Source organism: Tauraco erythrolophus, chromosome 16, assembly GCF_009769465.1.
Source record: "Tauraco erythrolophus isolate bTauEry1 chromosome 16, bTauEry1.pri, whole genome shotgun sequence".
Taxonomy (NCBI): Eukaryota; Metazoa; Chordata; class Aves; order Musophagiformes; family Musophagidae; genus Tauraco; species Tauraco erythrolophus.
The window spans coordinates 20,933,235-20,942,320 of record NC_141480.1 but is presented as its reverse complement, the minus strand read 5'-3'; positions in this window follow the sequence as shown (position 1 = coordinate 20,942,320).

Sequence of the window (9,086 nt, the reverse complement as noted above, 5' to 3'; positions counted from 1 at the left end):
AGGTGCTGTCTTTCTGCTCAAGAGCTCTCCATGGGCTTTTTCCTCCTGTCTTTCAACTCTCACCCCTCCCATGCGAGGTGGGAGCACCCACTCTCCCCACAGTGAGGAGCTCAACTGAAGGATGCTCCACAGAGCAAACATCTCCTCAGGTTCCCTTTGAACCTGGCCTCTGCTAACTTCATTTCACCTAGATCCCAGTCGGTACATGAGAAGAGGCAGTGAACAACCATCGGTTATCTCCCCTCTGTTCAGAGGTCTCTGCTTCCAGGAACCAGATCTCCCACCACAGGGAAGGATGGTCCTGATGACATAGAATGAAACAAATCCACACTCCTTGCCATGGATGGCTTTGGATGTGGTTTTCTTTTCCATTCCTGACCAAAACAAAGAAATGGAGGAAGAAAATCCTGTCCTGCCATATTGGCTGGCTCACCCCAGTTCACAAGTGACCTTGGAGCTCCCCACTGTGCCGAGAGCTTCTCCAAAGCTCAACACTGCTTCCAGAGGTGGGGCAACTGAGCCACAGGGCAAATACTTAGATTTTTTCTGGTCACCTTGTAACTCCACGCGAGAAGGTAAGAAAAGACTCCCAAAGCCCAGTCACCACCTTTGGAGGTCAGTCCAGTCAACATCCCTGGAGCATTTATGTTCTACTTTTCCTTGGCTGGATTCATCCTCATCACTACCGCTTATCCTCATTACTAGATTTTAGCATCCAAAACAGTGAGAATGGGTAAACTGAGGCATCAGAGGGCTCCTGCAGCCTAACCAAAATCCCACAGAAAGGTGGTAACATAGGTGTAGGTACACCCAAGCCTGGACCTTTCACCCTCTGGCCTGGCTGGATACCTGGGGAAGTGGGATGGCAGCGACTGGGCAGAGGGGTCACAGCATGGCCGTGGCCCCACGGCTTGCAGAGGGGCTGCACAGTACCCGGGGAGCCTGGCAGCAGAGGCAGGGATGCAGAAGCAGGGATGCAGAGGCAGGGATGCAGAGGCAGGGATGCAGAAGCAGGGATGCAGAGACAGGGATGCAGAGGCAGGGATGCAGAAGCAGGGGTGCAGAGGCAGGGATGCAGAAGCAGGGATGCAGAGGCAGGGATGCAGAGGCAGGGATGCAGAAGCAGGGATGCAGAGGCAGGGATGCAGAGGCAGGGACTCGAGCACTGGCTCACCAGCCCCAGCCAGGCAGCTGATTAAAATGCAGTCCGGCCACCCCGGGCCTGTCCCCACCGTCTCCCGGCTTTAAATAATAGCTTAATTATCTCATTTACATTTGGCTCCTTTCAGGGAGGCACTGCAGTTGATTAACATTTTCCCTCCCGGTGTCTCACTCTTCGTCCCCGCTGCATCCCACCCTTCCCACACTGCTGGTCCCGCTCCCCCGGGCACAGCTCCCCGGCTCCCATCGTGGTCACCCACTGCAGCTGGACTCCAGCCCCGCTCCTCTCGCAGGGTCGGGGCTCTCCAGGACTCTGGAGATGCGGAGACCCAGCTTGCAGACGGTCACAACAGACACAGATGCTGGAGGATGGGAATAGATGCCCTGGCTGGACAGCCGCGTGATGAAGGCTCTCGTCATCTTCTCCCCACCGCTCGCTGGTGCTGGTCGTGTCCTGCCATTGCTTTGCTGCCGGTGCTGCCCCTGATCTCTCCCCACATTCCCATTTCCACCCCTCACTGGGCAGCTTTTAACTTTCTTTTTTATCTTCTCTTTTTAAACCTCCTTTGAAAGCTCCAGCCGAACTCTGAATTCCTTTGAAGAAGAAGAAAACGTCTCTGTGGGTTGCCCTTTCTCACCGGCTGGAGCTGTGAGAGATCCCAGTGCCCAGCCTGGGGAGGGAAGCCGCTGCCCAGTGACTCCCCCAGCCCCAGGAGTGTCCCAGAGGATGCTTCTGGACGAAACCAGGACTGGGGGCACCACCAGCCCTCGTCTCCCAGACCCTCCCAGCTCCCTGCTAGTGTTCCCAGAAAACCCAGGTTGTGCTCCGACCTCATTTGGGGTTTTTGGCACAATTTAGTGTCCCCTGCCAAGCTGAAGGGGAGATTTTGCAGGAAATTTATGTGTAATTAGCTTCCCAAGGCCATGAGGCACGGAAGGGGTCAGGAGGACACGTGTGGCACCGGGCTCCCCGCTCTCCCCACCGACCTGTCACACCATATCCCGAGCCAGGACGGGACCCCACGGGCAGGGAGGTGATGCCACCAGAGCCCCATCCCACCAGTGCTGGGCTGACATAGCCATGCTGGGGAAGATGAACATCCTCAAGGCTCCTGGGTAGACCTGCTTATTGCTGCAGCCCCTGCAGCCCCTCACTCCCGCCCGCTGCGTCCTCTCGTCCCCCTTCCCTGGCTCGGCACAGCCCCGGAGGCTGCGTCGCTCCCCGGGCTTGGCACGGCTGCCCGCGCCGCGGCACAGTGCTGCAGGCCCCGCTGCTGAATTACAGCCTCCTGCGTGAGCAGCAGGCGTTTCCAGATAGTCCTATTGATTTTGTGTAGCCTCCAAAACCCTCGTTCCTGCTGCTAATTTAGCCGGGACGGCCACGTCGTCCCTTCTCCCGACGACGTGTGCGGCGAAACCCTTTGATCCGCTCCCTCTCGCTCCTTTCAAACAGCCCCCCCCATTGCCAGGAGAGTTGGTGCTTCAGCGCAGAGGTGCTCTTTTTGGAACATATATTTTTAATGGGTATTTCAGACGTGGCGCAGGCACGAGGGAGTAATTCTCCTGTGCCCTGGTATTTACATATTTTTCCAGCACGCACGGCACAGGCAGGGGAAGGTTCCACGGAGGGAGCACGGCAAACAGGAAGGAAAGAGCTTTGTGCTTTGTATGGCCAGGGCCCAATTACAGCCTGAAAGGCAGGGAGCCCATCCGGGTATTGCCCTCTCCAGCCAGTCCAAGCTGCAATTATAGTCCCCGCCAGACTCAGCAGGATCTGGGGGAAAAAAAAAAAAAAAAAAAAGAAAATATCCTGAGAGCTTCAAAAACGATCGCTAGCTCACTCTTCGGGGCGCGGGGATTTTAGGGCACCATCTGCTCGCTCTTCTCTGCCAACACAGATCCTAAAAACTACTGGGTTTCACCTGGCTTCTGAAAGAAAAGAAAGGCTGGGGAGAGCCCGAGCACTCACCACCGTGCTGGCAGTGAGGGGTGGGAGACCGGGGAGGTGATGCCCTGGGGAGGGGGCTTCAGGGATGCGGCTGGTGATACTGCCAGGGAGGGCCTGGGGTGTGCCGAGGACGTGGGAGGAGATCCCGCAGAGCAAAGGTGGTGGGAGGTGCGGAGGGAAGCTGGGATGCAGCTCCGCACTTCCAGACTCATGTGAATCCCAGACCTGGGGCATACCCAGGCACTGCTGGCAGGAGCATTCTGGCAGCACCGGTGTTACTGGGAGGGACATCACACAGCCAGATACCCCTGGGGTAGGTCACGCCACCATTCAGGTCACTTCTGAGGCCACCCCGAAGCCAGTGCAAGCCATTCAGACCACCCCCAAACTGCTTGCTCCATCAGGGTAGCACTGCTGGGGACCCGCTTTCAGATGCCCTGCCTCTCCCACAGGCTTGGTTGCCCTCGAGGTGGTTGACAAGGGTGTGTCGAAGCAGAAAACGGTGGCATTGCTGCCTGAGGACCCGTGCTGGGGCCCAGGAGAGGCAGAGGGGCTGGCTCTGCACGGGAACCAGTCCCCACGACCAGTCCTGCATGCTGCTCCCCGCCGCGTGTCATTGACCAAAGTACGATCTTCTGCCGGTGACAGCGTTCTCCACTTTTGCGGGGCAGTTTCTAGGCAATGCGCTGAAAAAAGCTAAGCTGCTGAGATAGTAGGAAGAGAGAAAAAGAGCTATATGGGAAGATTGTGTATCGTGCTAAACCCAGCAAGCTCTATTTTTGAGCCAAACCAACAAAGACTGAAGTGGTGCAAGTTTCTCAGCTGAAGCGGGCTCTTGAGCGAGCCAGGCTTGACCTTCAGGCACTGCTGGGACTAAGTAACGTGCCAAGGTAGGGTCTGTCCTGCCCAACTTCATGCGCAGAGTACCACCACGCCGCTGTCCAGGCATGTGAGTTCTGTTTTCTTTGAAGCTCTTCCAGCCTCAAAGTCCTGCCTGGCGATTATACACATTTTCAGGTCTAAATTTGTTGGCCCATCTCTAGACATATGCTGTACGATATGAGATGGAGCATTTGGGCATCGATTTCCGTGCAGCAGCGCCGTCTGCTTCCGAGCGCTCACGCTGTGGCACTCTCTGCTCCTTCGGCGCTGTAAAACCTGCGGATTAATATTTCGGTGAACAGGAGATGCTCTGCATCTCGGCATGGGCAGGGAAGTGGTAAGCCTGCATCCAGAGTTACCACCACTGGAGCAGAGAAGGGAGGACTCGTGGGGACACGGCGCAGGGCAGGGTGCGTAGTCCCGTTGCTCTATCTGAGTGCTAGTCACCCACCTCTCCCATGCTTTTTCCCATAACGCTGACCATAGGCATCCAAACACCAGTAAGGAGGACCAGGACTGCTCCTGCCGTCAGTGAAGGGGATGTGGGAAGCACTAGAAGGTGCATTAAACCCAGTTCCATCCCTTGCTTGTCAGGGCACTCTTTGCCTACCAGGGCTGTCCACATGACGAACAGCCCGGGACAGTGTGCTGGGTTTCCTGCTGCCCTCCTCAGCCTTGTTCAGGATCTTTTGGCATTTGGAGAAACAGTAGAGCAGACCAGAAGCTGGTTCTGATTCCCATCAGTAGGTTCCAGTGTTAACGATCAAGTTGTTATCGTGGCAAAGGGGATCTGTCCCAGGAAATGCAACCTGCAGACAAGGTCTGCACGTCTGGAGGTGGAGGGATGCTGACTGCAGGTCCCAGCACACCCCAGGGGCGGGGGGCTGCTCTGACAATCTCCTGCCTTTCCCTCGGCACAGGCAGGTGCGACGAGCTGGCTCTCTGCAGGAGCCCCTCCGGGCTGACAGGTTGCACCAGGGATCAAGGCCACATTTCCCGCTTTGGGGTGCACACTGAGGGTCCGACCGGAGTGAGCCACCTGGGCTGACACAGGGGTCCGACACCCCCAGATACATCCCAAAAGGCTGTAAGCAGCAGACAGAGATCTGGCAGGACGACTCCTGCCAAGCTAGCCCACAATTTGGCCCGGGAAGGGCCCCAGATGTTCCCACTCGGCAGCCAGGTGCCCAGCATGGCTCTGGGTTGTGAGCAGGGCCAAAGCGTGTCCTGGCTGAAGCCCTGCAGCTCTCACCGACCAGCAGACCCCGTGTCCTGCCTGCACTCTGTGCCCAGCCCTGGGGGCTCCCCGGGCTCTGAGGGTGGCGGAGGACTCGCAGCGGCAGCAGTTGGCTGAAGGAGGAAGGAGAGCGATGCTGGAGCTGCCGGCACAGAGATCCTCTGCAGCATAGGGTGCAGTCCCCAGAGCTGGGAGGTGGCGAGGGACAGTTTGGGGGCCAGACTGGAGATGTCACTTCCTGTGCCCCATCTCATCTTTGGAGAGTTCTTATTTCTGCGGGGATAAGAGGTGCCTGGGGATGGTCCCAGCAGTTGCCAGCTCTGCAACGAGGCAGAGGTGGCCAAGCCTGAACACCCCTGTGCTTCAGCACCATCATGGCACCCAGCGAGGTGTCCATCCCCACTGACTCCATCCCACCACCTGGTCACAGCCAGCTTTGCCACTCTGTGCAGGAGGGAGATGCCAGCTGCGCGTGGTGTCCAGCCCAAGGTCTCTACCACTTTGTTAGCTGCCCTCAGAGCAGTGTAGGATGGAGGGGCAGGGGGAACTGGGGCTATCTGGCTCATTGCTGTGGTCTAGTCTTGTTGGTTTGGCCCTGCTGGAGCCATGGTTGGTGACGATGGCTTGTTCATCCCTTCTAATGAGGGTCTCACAGCCCAGAAGATCCTGTGGTCCTCAGGCCAGAGGAAACCAACGAGTGAGATCAGAGCCATTTCTGTGACCCTCCCAGGAGTCCCAGCACTGAGAGCCTTCACCCCTGTTTTGAGGCCAGACGGGGTCCCCAGCCACACAGTATGAAAAGTCACGAGTCTCCATATCAGGACTTGTCCAAGTCCCATCTACCAGGAAGCGTCAGATGAATGAAGTCCTGGACCAGGTCGCTGTACTGCTGAAAGCCCTTCCAAGCCCCACACACCAGGAGTGGCACCGCATCTGCTGGCTCACCCCACCAGCCTGCACTCGGAGCCACACGAGGGTGAAGTCCCCTCTTGAGCCCATCATGCTGCCAACCCCCTGGCCCCCACCTCCCCTGCACGCCGCTGCCCCTAAAAAGCAAAAGCCACGCGTCTTGCTCCCAGCTGCTGGAGAACAGCCAGGAACCACTTCCAGACTGCGTCACCATATTCACGGCCTCTCTCGGGCTATATATAGTTGCGTGACTGCAGGTTTTTCTGGACGTCGAGTTGCTGAAGGACTAACGTTCCCCAGCCAAAGCAGCGCACGTCCCGAAGGGGAGCTGGGCTGGCAGGGGGGAGCTGGAGGAATCCGGAGCATCCCCAAGGCGAGGTTTGCCTCGCTGACAGGTATCTACTCTGCAAACAACCAGCACACCAGGATTTGAGACCTCTCTGTCTCCTCAGCGGTGAAGTGCTGGGGAGTTTTTGTAGAACCAATTTCGTTTTGATGTAGCCAGCAGATCTGGAGAGGATGTGAACCTCGGCACCAACAGCTGCCTCGCAAAGAGGTCACAGAAAACAGAGGGAGAACCAGCTGCTGTACTGCACACCGCATCCCCGGCCTTTCCAGCCACTGTGGTCTGCAGGTTTTTTATGGGAGTTTGAGCTCAGAGGCACCAACTCAGCCACTGCAATGTCCCTCTCTTGCCCTGAGTGCCCCAGACTGGCCTGCAGCACAGCAGGGGGTGGCACGATTGCGTCTCTGTGCATCCCACCAACCCGTTTGGCTCAGGCACAGCCGGTCGGCTGCCAGACCTTGTGAGTCTCCTTCTGCTTCCCTCTGATATCTGGGAAGATCCTGGGATAGAACACATGCCCGGAGTTGCCATGGATGGCGTTTGGGCTCTATCAAATCCAATGTCCTAGCTCAGAAGAAGGCCACTCTCAGACATTTGTGGGAAGGTAGAAGAGACCCTGTGAGTCTCCTCTTTCCCAGCAGAGTTGTGAGCACTCCATCACCAGGCACCGCTTTATCTGTAAGCACTGTGACTTAGTTTAACCCCTGCTACCCTAGACCACACTTCCGTGGCCAGCAAAGATGCCCAAAGCAACACGCAATCATTGTATGACCCATTGCTCTTCAGAACATAGTGTCCCGGCGCATCAGCTTCTGCAGCAGCTGTTGGTCAAGCCTACCCTCTACCTGACCTCTTCCTCATGCTGCTGTGTCTTTACTGTGCCCGTCATCGCACCAACTGCTTCATACAGCCATGATGTGGACAGCTGAGTGAAATGATATAGACTAAAAAGCAACTCCAAAAAGCACAAGAACAGAAGAAGCCAGTGCGTGGTGATCCATGGCCTTGGACATGGCTCAGCCACCTACTTCCAGCCTTCAGAGACTCGAATAGCTGCTTGTTAGAGTTGATGATGTGAGGAGGTGGAGCAGTCTTGGAGTGTTGCCCTTCCCATAAGCTCATCCATGTTGACCTCATCATAGCGTCGCAGAATACTTCAGGCTGGAGGGGACCTCAGGAGGTCTCTAGTCCAACCTTCTACCCAACGCAAGGTCATCTGTAAGATCACATTGTCCACTGGGGGCTTGAAAACCTCAGAGGATGAAGACTGTACAGCTTCTCTGGGCAACCTGCTGATGCTTGACTGCCTTCATGGAGAAAAAAGTGTGTCTTTATCACCAGTCTGAACTTCTTTTAATTAAAACTTGTCCTCACTGTCTCTTTTCCTCTCACCATACACTGCTCTCAAGAGTCTGGCTCCGTCTTCTCAATAACCTCCTCATACATCTGGAAGGCTGTTATTCGGTCCCCTTGAGTCCTTCCCTTCTCAAGGATAAATCCCCCACTACTGCTACTGTTCTTGCCACCCTTTCCAGCTGAGGGGAGGCAGGAGACCTCCCCGGTTGTCCTGAGCTCTTGTGACCCTCTCCACCCCAATCCCACTAAACAAGAAGGCAGATGAGCAGATCACATCCCATCATACTCTGGACCTCTCTGAGAATGGGGAACGATCAATCAACTGAATTAGCTCAATCCAAGATGTTCCCATGCCTCTAGGCATGTGTCCCCTCACAGACACACGATAACACAGGGCTACGAATGCTCCTGGCCTGGAACACTTCCGAAGGAAAAAAAGCCGTTTCTCTAAGATCTCAACTTTCTCTAGGGAAGCAGAGATATTTAGTAGGTAAAACAATGGAAAAGGAGGCCTGATAGGTCTCAGGCAAATCCCTTAATCCCACTGTGCCTTCATTTTCCATGCTGCTCCTGCAGGAACCAGTGGCTGAATGCACCAAGCATCTGCACAGGAATGCAAGTGCTGCCCAATGAATCTCTTCCCCTGGTTGAATTATCCGTCCCGTGCTCTGGTTTCACAGCCCCTCAGCATAAGCCAAACCCAAAAGTCAGTCCTCACACGGTTAAGACTCTTCAGAGGGTGACATATCCTTTTTGCAAGTTGAAGACAGAAGTAAGAGGGGTTGGAGACACCTGGAGTTAGATACATTGATCAAAGCAGATCCGTGTATCACCACTGTCAACCATTGATCCCTCTGACTACAACAGTGTCCCTAGGATGTCTCCTCAACAAGAACTGACTGAGGCCAACCCTGGTTCACAGCAATAGCACTACTAGACATGACAGCTATGGACGGGTAGGTAGGAGACTACAAGTGAGCAGGGACGTGGAGAACAAGCGGTGTGAGGAGGAACAGGAGATAACCAGCACTGGCTGGGCAAGAGCTGACCATGAGCTGGAGAGGACCAACTTCCACGACAGGCGGCCATTTGTGAGCGATCATAAAGGTGAGAACAAGCCAAGAAGCCTTTGGAAGTCACCAGCAAGCCTTAAAGAGGGTCAGGAGATCATAGGTCTCGTCTCGAGCTACTCATTAGCCACAAGGACTCTGGCCTTTCAACCAGACTAATTACTGATTGCTCAAAGG